Here is a 10153-nt window from a genome sequence, read left to right as displayed (position 1 = left end):
TATGGTAAAAATTGTTTTATTTAAGCACCAATAGATAATATAGATTAAGAAGTATAAAAGTTATTCAAAACTCTAACATGACCATTAAAATTTGAAGCTGTGCCGTTTTAAAAGACACGTTGCTTGAAAAATTATCAGAGTAAAATAAAATACAAACCAACATTGTCAACTATGTGTAAAATACAATGCCAACCAAACCAAAGTAACAATTATGTGGGTCTCGTTGATAAAATCTCCATAAAGAAAACCTTTTGAGACAAAACTTCTGGATAGAGAAAAAAAGAGCGCAGTACATACAACAATAATAATATAAAGACAAATGCTATCACAAATTTAGACTTTTCTCTAAGTTTCTTTTTTGGTATTTAATATGATATAAATACTGAATGATGTGACAATTAATATAACAAAACTATCTCTTTCTTCACTTATAACACGTGAATTGGTTTATAATGTTTAACCATATATAACTTTTCATGATTTTGAGGACAATGAGATGAGTCATGTAGTAGTTAATTAAGAGCACCATGTTCAAGGTGACCAAAGAAATACAATGTATAACCAGGTGATGAGCCATGAGTTTTACTTTGATTGGGATTGATATCTTGATCAATGTCTTGTGTTTGAAGATCAATGAATATGCATTGCACAGTTGCATGGATGTCGTAGAATTGAACCCTAAATAATTAACTATTAGTTTTCAGTCAATTAGGGGAGGAGGAGGAGGAGGGGGGTCGATTGTTTTTGTTTTCACTTTTCAAGGTGCGACTTAAACCAAGACGTGTATTTGCGTAGCAGAGCATAGGTTTCAAAGTTTTCCACTGGCATCCAATTATATTGAAGAACTTAATTAACCGTTAATTAGGATGATTATCTTTCATAAACATGGTTTACAAACCCTAGAAATAACCCATTAATTAATATGTGTACTGGTTTAGTGCCTAGCAAGATAGATGGTGGCGTTCATGTACTGGTTATTTTTTGCTGCTGGGTCTTATCAGTTTTGATCGTTTGATTGAAGGGTGTGATTTTCACACACCACATTTTACTTCTCACACATTTTTTTAATTTTCGGCCTTTAGATCAGATAAATTGAAGAAGATCAACGAATATAAATTATTAAGGGGTGTGTGAGGAGTAAAATGAAATGTGTGGATAACACACCCTTGATTGATACATTTTCTGTGGATTTGAAACGTAATACCATGGTCTAGCTAGGTTCTCGAATGGTATTGCCTACTGACTGTTTTGTCATGCTCTTTTTTTTTGGACAAGTTTTGTCATGCTTTTATGCTACTATCACATTTTAACTATAATATATATTTTTTTCATTATTCACTTTAATAAGTGATATAAAACAAACAATTTGTACAGAGAACTGCTCTAGTGGGCAACACGGTTGTTTAAACTATAAACTTTTAGACAAAAATGATATCATAATCTTACTTAAAACTTTACTTGAAAAATAAAATGTTGTTTTGAAACTAATTATAAAAGTAGGTGAGAGAGAGGGGACGTCAAAGAGGGAAGAGTTCAGGTGTATGAGAATTGTGTCATTATTCCTTTGCCTTGTAGCTTTATTTATGCTAATCGTGATGAATTTTCTTAAAATTGTATTTTAAGTTTACACAATCACATTTATAATTAATAATTATATTAATAACAAATGCTGCATTAATCCTCAGGAAATATTATTTTTACGGATCGCATAAATCTGTCTCGGGAAAGGGCCTGTATGGTATGCACGATGCTCCTACATACCCTCTCGTTAAGAGTCAATACATATATATATAGCCCCTACACAATATTGGTCGGTTGGCTCGGACTTGGAATGTGAAATCTTGAAATTTTCCCTACAGTTTATATAACAAGTATACTCCCATTTGAATTTGGTACTACTATATATATGTATGCAGCTGGCCTACCCCAAGGCATGTGGAGGAGATTACAATATATGCAGCCACATAAACTTTGAGAAACCCTAGACATATATAGACACTTAGCTCGAACATTAATGCACCCACAAATATATGTGTTTCTTATATACTATTAGGATAATGGTTGCGTTCCTCTTTGAGAGAATGAGCTCATTCCACCGCTTTTAAATAATGTATTTTTTTGTGGAAATTTTATAATCGAAATCATTCAATTTCTTGATTTTCATTAGAAGATTATTCCTACAAAAAATCATTTGAATCGGAGCTCGTTTAGTTATTCAAATGTATCATATACATCAAGGTTGTAGGTACCAAGTACTCATGAAGAACCATCCATTTATTGATAAATTTAGATAACTAAACAATTTTCGATTCAAATTATTATTTTGCCTGTCAATAAAAAAAAAAAAAAATTAAACTGTTCCAAATATAAAATTTCAACAAAAAATATACGTTCTTTAAGTGGTGAATGAAAGTAAAAATAATATTATGTTCGTGCAAAGAGCATGATATAACCACAAGTAGAGTGAGAGAGAGAGAGAGAGAGAGAGAGAGAGAGAGAGAGAGAGACTAGAATAACAATTAGTTGTAGCCACTACCTAGTTAGAATCCCTAATTAATTAATTAATTAATAAAGATAATTAATCTTTGTGAGCAGCTGATCACCAGTCAAGGCTTATTATATATTTGATATCGAAACCTTAATTTCGTAATCATCACTATCGTTTTGACTATAAAAAGTGGAACCAAAATCCTCCATTTAAGTAAACTCTGGTTTACTCTTTGACGAAATTAAGAGGAAGTGCTAATTAAAACTATAACAATTATGCTACGTACGTGCTCTAGGAAAATGTGTACGTGAAAAGTGTGGAGAGAAGCTGTAAACTGTAGCCTGTATTCACACCATTTTCGTCACATTATTTCTTATTTTCTCCCAAATTATTTGGAATGCAAGTTTATTGATAACATAGCACTACATATTATCTTTTGCAAAATTTAGGCATATAAGTCTTTGTTAAGGCTGCCTCTGCCTCACCTCATTTTTTAGGAAGTGAGACCTACAAATTGGAGTCTCGCTTCTCTGTAAAAAGTGAACCGATGCAAGTAGTAACTTTATCCAATACGTTTTTTCAGTATTTCCTCCTTAATGAGTATAGAATCTGTTCATCCGTATGGTTGTACCTTCATAAGAATTATTTTCATAGTATCTGGACATGGTCTATCTTCCAAAAACAAAAGAAAGAAGTTGTCAGTTTTCATGATTTATAATAGATTGATGGAGATCATTATAGCAACTCAAAGATGGCGTAGGATTTTCTTCTCTCCTATTGTTATCCCCTTCCTTTCTCTTATCTTACAAATTATTTTTTGTCTTTTTCTGATTATTAAAAAATTAACACAAAATATTAACGTGACTTAATCGTAACCATTCAATAGGAAGAAAGGGAGATTAGGAGGGGAGCGTGGCAGTAATTGAAGTACAGCGGCAAAAGAAGAATGGGAGCTCATGTCTTATGTTAAAAAATAATGTTTTAAATTTTACATTTTAATTTCTATGCCAATCCAAACCATTAGCAGTTGTGGTTTTGAGCATGTGCAATAGATGACGATATATATGTACTTGGTTTGTGGTAAAAGAACTTCATCTTCGTAAATTTCTAAGTTATGTATGTGAATAAGAGAAGTATGGCCTTCATATGTAAAAGAGAAATCACTTTTATATTTTTAGCTTAGCTTTGCCGGCTTTGCTATAAATTGGATTTTAATTTTACACAAGGTTATAATGACACATCCCGACCCGGAATGTCTACTAGGACTCCGAATCGAGCTGCGTTGGCCGACACCTGGAAGGTGATGAAGCCATAAAATATAGTGATGTGAAAAATGGAATAAATTTAAACCTAAAAATGCCTAAAGACAAGAGTACGCTGTGAGCGAGAACGAACCCATTTTAACGCGACGTCAGAGCATAAGTAAAGTACAGTAGTGTGGGTAAGGATCATACCTTCATAGGTAGCCACCTATACTGAGATTCGCCAAGAATCCTCGTCGATACGAATTTTCAGCAGCTAAAACCTGGAGGGGCAAAAAACAAAAAACATGAATGGGCAATAACAAAGCTTTTTTAAACCATTTCTCTTTCCAAAAATAATAGCCCTTCACCGTAAAACCCGTATAATTTCCCAGAAAATAGTAATACATACATATGTAGAAATCATGCTCGAGAATAGTGAAAACCAAGTATATGCCATGTCCAGTATCTCAACAATAAAATAAGTAAGCCCGGTGAAATAAATTAATGTAAACTGATATGTCAGCCGGAGTCACCTATCGTGACCTATAAGGCTGAATCTATAGCTTATCTACTAATTCCTACACATGAGTCAGAACCACCTAATGTGGTCTGTACGACCGGTTGGGTGTAAATAAGTGCGCTTAAGTGCTACGATCACATGAAGGCTATGCGACGAATCGCATGTCACCTACGAGTCGGAACCACCTAATGTGGTCTGTACGACAGGCTGGCACCTGATTTGGATCCAAGCTAAGCGTGCGGTGCAGGAGGTGAATGATCACTTGAAGGCTAAGCCCTGGCCTCAAGCGAAGTACTAACACCGGGGTGCAGGATAATGAGCACTAAATGCATCTAATCATAACCATACACACTACAATCGCTATCATCAATATGCACTCACCTGAAGCTTACATGGGCGTCCGCAGTGTCATGCAATAATATGCATATCTATACTAATGCATATACTAAAATGTAATGCAATTGACATGACATTTAAAAACGTAAATCCATTTAAAACAATTTCTAGGAAAATGGAAAACATATATATATATATATATATATATATATACACGTATATATAGAAAACCAAAAGCCCATTCACCTAGAGTCAACGCTATAACTCCCTAGCACAAACATCGAGGCATCATGAACGATCAGCGCCTAGAACAATTATCAAACCATATCTCAGAATTCTTATCTATAAAACACGTAACTTACATAAAATAGATCCCATAAGGACGTTCTAGAATGATTTGAGACCCATTGACCAAAAGTCAACTGTTGGTCAATGGTAAACAGTATGGTCCACAACCCTACGTAACTAGATTCGGAAGATCCACTCCTCGGATTTATGATCGTAACTTCCAAATATCTACATTATGCTTCTTAAATAACATACTAAAATTTCATTACGATCCAACGGTTGCCTTATATGTATATTTTCATCTCTACCTAGCACGAGATTTTTTGGGAGCTTACTAGTTTCGAGTTCCGTAGGAACTCCGAAGTTAAGCGAGTTCGCGTGAGAGTAATCCCAGGATGGGTGACCCACTGGGAAGTTCTCGTGTGAGTTCCCAGAAACAAAACCGTGAAGGCGTGGTCGGGATCCAAAGCAGACAATATAGTGCTACGGTGGAGTCGAGCCCAGGATGTGGTGGAGGTCTAGGCCAGGATGTGACAATTTGGTATCAGAGCCAATCTCTGGCAGGAAGTGTGCCGACGAGGACGTCGGGCCCCTAAGGGGGTGGATTGTAAGATCCCACATCGTCCAGGGGTGAGGATCATGTAAGCTTTATATGTACATTCTTATCTTTACCTAGTACGAGGCCTTTTGGGAGCTCACTGGCTTCAAGTTCCGTAGGAGCTCCGAAGTAAAGCGAGTTCGCGCGAGAGCAATCCCATGATGGGTGATCCATTGAGAAGTTCTCGTGTGAGTTCCTAGAAACAAAATCGTGATTGCGTGATCGGGACCCAAAGCGGAAAATATCATGCTACAGTGGAGTCGAGCTCGGGATGTGGTGGGAGCCTGGACCGAGATGTGACATATAATCTAAAACTCGTCTTTTTTAAAAATTAAAATGAAGTTTTCTATTTTTTTTATTTTTTTTCATGTTATTGTTTGATTTGAACTATAGCTTAAGTAATAATAATTCATCTAGATTTTTTATTAATACAATTATAGACATATAAATTAGTTTTGTAGCAAGAAATTTTGTTAAGAACCCACTTATTATTTTTCGCACTGAGCACTTAAAATCTCATAAGCAGCCTTGAACATTAGTTAGCATAATGAAACCTCAGCCCCTTGAATGAAAAAAATGAAAACAAAATCTAAGACCGAACGGAGGATCCTAACAGTAGAATATATATGTCCGAATGCTAACTTTTCGTGAGGAAGAAGACATTTATCAGAGCAACTTGGTCAAAGGATGATGAAACAAAGAATTACTCAATATCATTTATAAAAAATTAGAGAATATACATGTGAGAATGCAAGAACAAAGTCTAATCCAATGAATAATCAAATCATGCAAAAATTTATAAAAGATTGAATTATTTCTTATATTATTAATTTTTTTTTTTTTTCTTCAAGCACATGATATACCTGAATATGTTATTCATGCTTTCACATGGAAGACTCTGCAGACCTCGTTCTTATCCCACCATTATTATTTTATCCACGAAAACAATGAAAAGAGAGGAGTAATGCAACTTAGGATTCAATGCGAATTATTTAGGTTTGTACATATAAAGACTTAATAATATGCTTAAGGTCAGGGTTTACTGGACCTGAAAGTAAACAGTCAAACTGTCAAACAGGTAAAAGAATCAATCTGACAAAAGGAGGATAAAAAATTCAAGCAATTGCTGTAAAAGTTGACAAAACAAGAACTTCAGCCGTTGGTATTATTTCATTGATCGGTCAAGTCTTGTTCACACTCACTCAAACTTGTGATAAATTACACGAAAGTTTGTACATTATATCTATAGTGTTTCTAAGTTCGGTTAAAATGCAGATATGTTTTTGATAAGGACTAAATATTCGTTACTATGTTTCACATAACGAATTTAAAATTGTTATTGTCGATATATTATCTATAAAAAATACTCAACTGTTGCATAAAATAACTCTATATATAAATTTATCATGAGCCATATTTGAGAATGTAAAGATTAAATACAAAACATCGAGTGCATAAAACCCTAATAAATTTTCTTTACGACTTGACCTACAAACCCAATGCACAATTCACCACTCTTGCACTATGCTTCTCATTGATCTCAAAATCTTATTAAATACGTTCAGAAATGCTCAGGACACTAGAATGCCCGGGTATTAGGGTCCATAATAGAGGTCAGAAAGTACACTTGGATTTGATACTGCACAAATCTTACCGTGCCCATGTAGCCAAGTGATCATAGATTCAGAATTCTTTCTCAGATCTCAGAGAGAAGCAGGGAAATAGGGTTTACAATGCATGAAAAAACAGTAAAAATGCGTTAAGGAAAACAACGATAATAATAATAGGTCTTTGGCTTTTGGATTTTGGCCTTTTTACTTCAAGTAAATGTAACCGCGAGGCATGGAACCACAGAGAGACTCAGAGGACATATACATGTATACAAGATCCAGGTACCCCGTGGTGAAAGGAGAGGCCATGTGCAGCTTTGCATGATCTTCGACTTTTTCTTCTTTCTTTTTCTGTATAAACCGATTGCTGACCAGGGCCACCACGTGATCCACTACGCCCTAGCTCCTCTCTCTCTCTCTCTCTCTCTCTCTCTCTGATCTTCGTCTTTACACAAATGCACATTGACTTGCATGCTTTCTTCAATTCAAAACTAAAACACTAGAGAGCTCCCATCAAACAAAAACAAACAAACGCTAGATGATTTGATTTTCTGACATGTGGATTTTGGTGTCAACCCCAAAAATAAGAATACTTGGTTATGACATGGATTTTTGGATGTCATCAACTTTCAACTTTGTAGTAATATTTGAAGAGAAAGATAAGATCTGATTTTAACATTAATTAGGCAATAGAATTTTCCATCAACAAGAGGAAAATCAGAGAATCTAATGAATCGTTAACATGATTTTTTACTATTACTCGATCTACAAGAAGAGATCTAGAAAGAGCGAAAAGAGCATGATGAGAATCATAATATAGGGCACTCATGAGACTGGACATAAATAAGAAAAACTTGCATATGATACTATATATAAGTAAGGTTCTAAAAAATGTTAGGCGCTAGTCGGACGGTGAGCTGAGATCTAACGGATAGGCATGGTCTAGGCGGGCGCTTAGATGGATTAGGCGGATTTAAGTAATTTATTATATTTCGTGTAAATAAGTATCTGTTTATACTTAAAATATATATAATTTCATCATAAACTATAAAATAGAATGACATATATATTATGAAGTATTAGAACATAATGAAAACATGAGGAATACGCATATAATGTGTGCTCATTTAAGTATTTAACAAGTCTCTTACAATTTATTAAAAAAAAATGTAAAATGAAAGTTATCTATTTTCTGTCTAAGTGAGTCGCAATCTAGGCTGGTTTGAGCTGGCTAGGTGAGTGCCTAGGCAGTCTAGGCGGGCACCTCAGCAGATCTAGGTGTTCTTTCTTAATTTTCAAACATCTAGACATTAATCAGGGATGTGACTAACCGTCTAGCGCCGCCCAGGCGAGGATTTTTAGAATAGTATACAACACTTAATGAAATTTATATGCAATGGTGAATGCAAGTCTTTTGCGGGCTCTGTAACTATTTTCTTTCTAGCTCTCTCTCCTACGGGATTGTAATTATCATTTAGTCATTTACTATCAAGAGCATGTAAAACATTAAGTGGTGCTATCTATACATTTTTATTTATCTTCCACACATTTATCTTAATTTCTGTCCATCAAATTGAATGAGTTGAAGAATTAATATAAAAAAATAGAAATTAATATAAAGATAGTTCTCAAATAATTCTAATAATTAACTTATTTTTGTTTGCTAACATTATAAAATTACAGATTCAGATCTTTGATCGTTGACAGTTTGGTTTGATAGGTGGGACCTATGCAAAGAATATTATACCAACCGAGGCTGGCCACTTGTGTTCTTTCAGTCAAATTATTTCTCTGCTCTCTGACAAAGACTGGATTGGGATGCCACTGCCTCACTGCGTCACTTCCTACACTTGCTTTAATCATTTTTCTCTTAATCATGGTGGTTAGTGATCCACATAAGTTAACCTTGCTTTTACGCTCAACTTAACGACAGTAGTTTCTCCCTAATCTCATAATCACATTCAGATATAACAAACACAGATTCTCTACAAAGCATATGAACACGTTGTAATCCTTGAATTGTTGAGTTCACCTGTAGGTCGAGTTCATTAAATTAAACGTTTCACATACTTTTTACAAATGTTATGACATACTTATACGATATACTTTAAATTCTAAAGTCTCTTAATTAAAGTGTATTTGTTAAATGAAATTCGCACCAACCACCAATGAACTTTCATTTTATACCCCAAATGAAATATTAACTTTAATAATTTAATTGTGATTTAGATGTGCTCGAGAAATAATGTCTGAAACCAAACTTTTTTATTTTATTTTTTATTTTAATGAGAATGATAGATTAAACCAATAAAATTACTCATAAAGTTTGATTATCAAACTATAATTTAGCAACCTCCGAATTTGGTCATCGAAACCAAATTAAAAAGGTTCACATTGGCTTTCTGTGATGTGGATGATACATTTTTTATACATTGAAAAGTACCACAAAACCATTCAAAAATTTGGCTTTGCATGCAACTTTTTTTTTAATTTATCAATTTTTTTTATTTTTTTTATTTTTATTTTTTACTTTTAAAAGTGAGATAACACCTCCCTCTCACCCCTCCATATATGCACGCATCCAAACTCACTTCCATCACCACATCATTCGCTGTAATCATTTTCAACTCACTAACTCCAAATTTCTCAAAAAAACTAGAGAAGTTCCATATTTTCACGATGTGGCTTATTTCTTGGCCCAAAACCACTTGCCCCACCAAGACCCGTGGCCGAGAAGGTGGCACCACCACAGCCACCGCCGCCGCTGCAGCCGCCAGTTGGTGTATCAATGTCTCATCATCCCACTGCACTTGTCTAAGCAAACTGGTGAGGAAGCTAAGGAAACATAGGAGAAGGGTAAGGGCTGCAGCTAGTAGGCAACGTTCACTGCAGTGCCACTATGATCCACTGAGCTATTCTCTCAACTTTGATGCCAGTGGATGTGGGAACTTGTTGGATGACCAAGATTACTTCAAGTTCTGTGCATTTTCCTCCAGGTTTGTGGCCAACCCCTCAGGAAACTCAGCTTCTACTCCAAGGCTAATCACCACCACTCCTCACTAGAATTAT

The sequence above is a fragment of the Pyrus communis genome, chromosome 2, assembly GCF_963583255.1.
Source record: "Pyrus communis chromosome 2, drPyrComm1.1, whole genome shotgun sequence".
NCBI classification, from domain to species: domain Eukaryota; kingdom Viridiplantae; phylum Streptophyta; class Magnoliopsida; order Rosales; family Rosaceae; genus Pyrus; species Pyrus communis.
The sequence above is the reverse complement of the archived record's forward strand: the minus strand, read 5'-3'. Positions refer to the sequence as shown.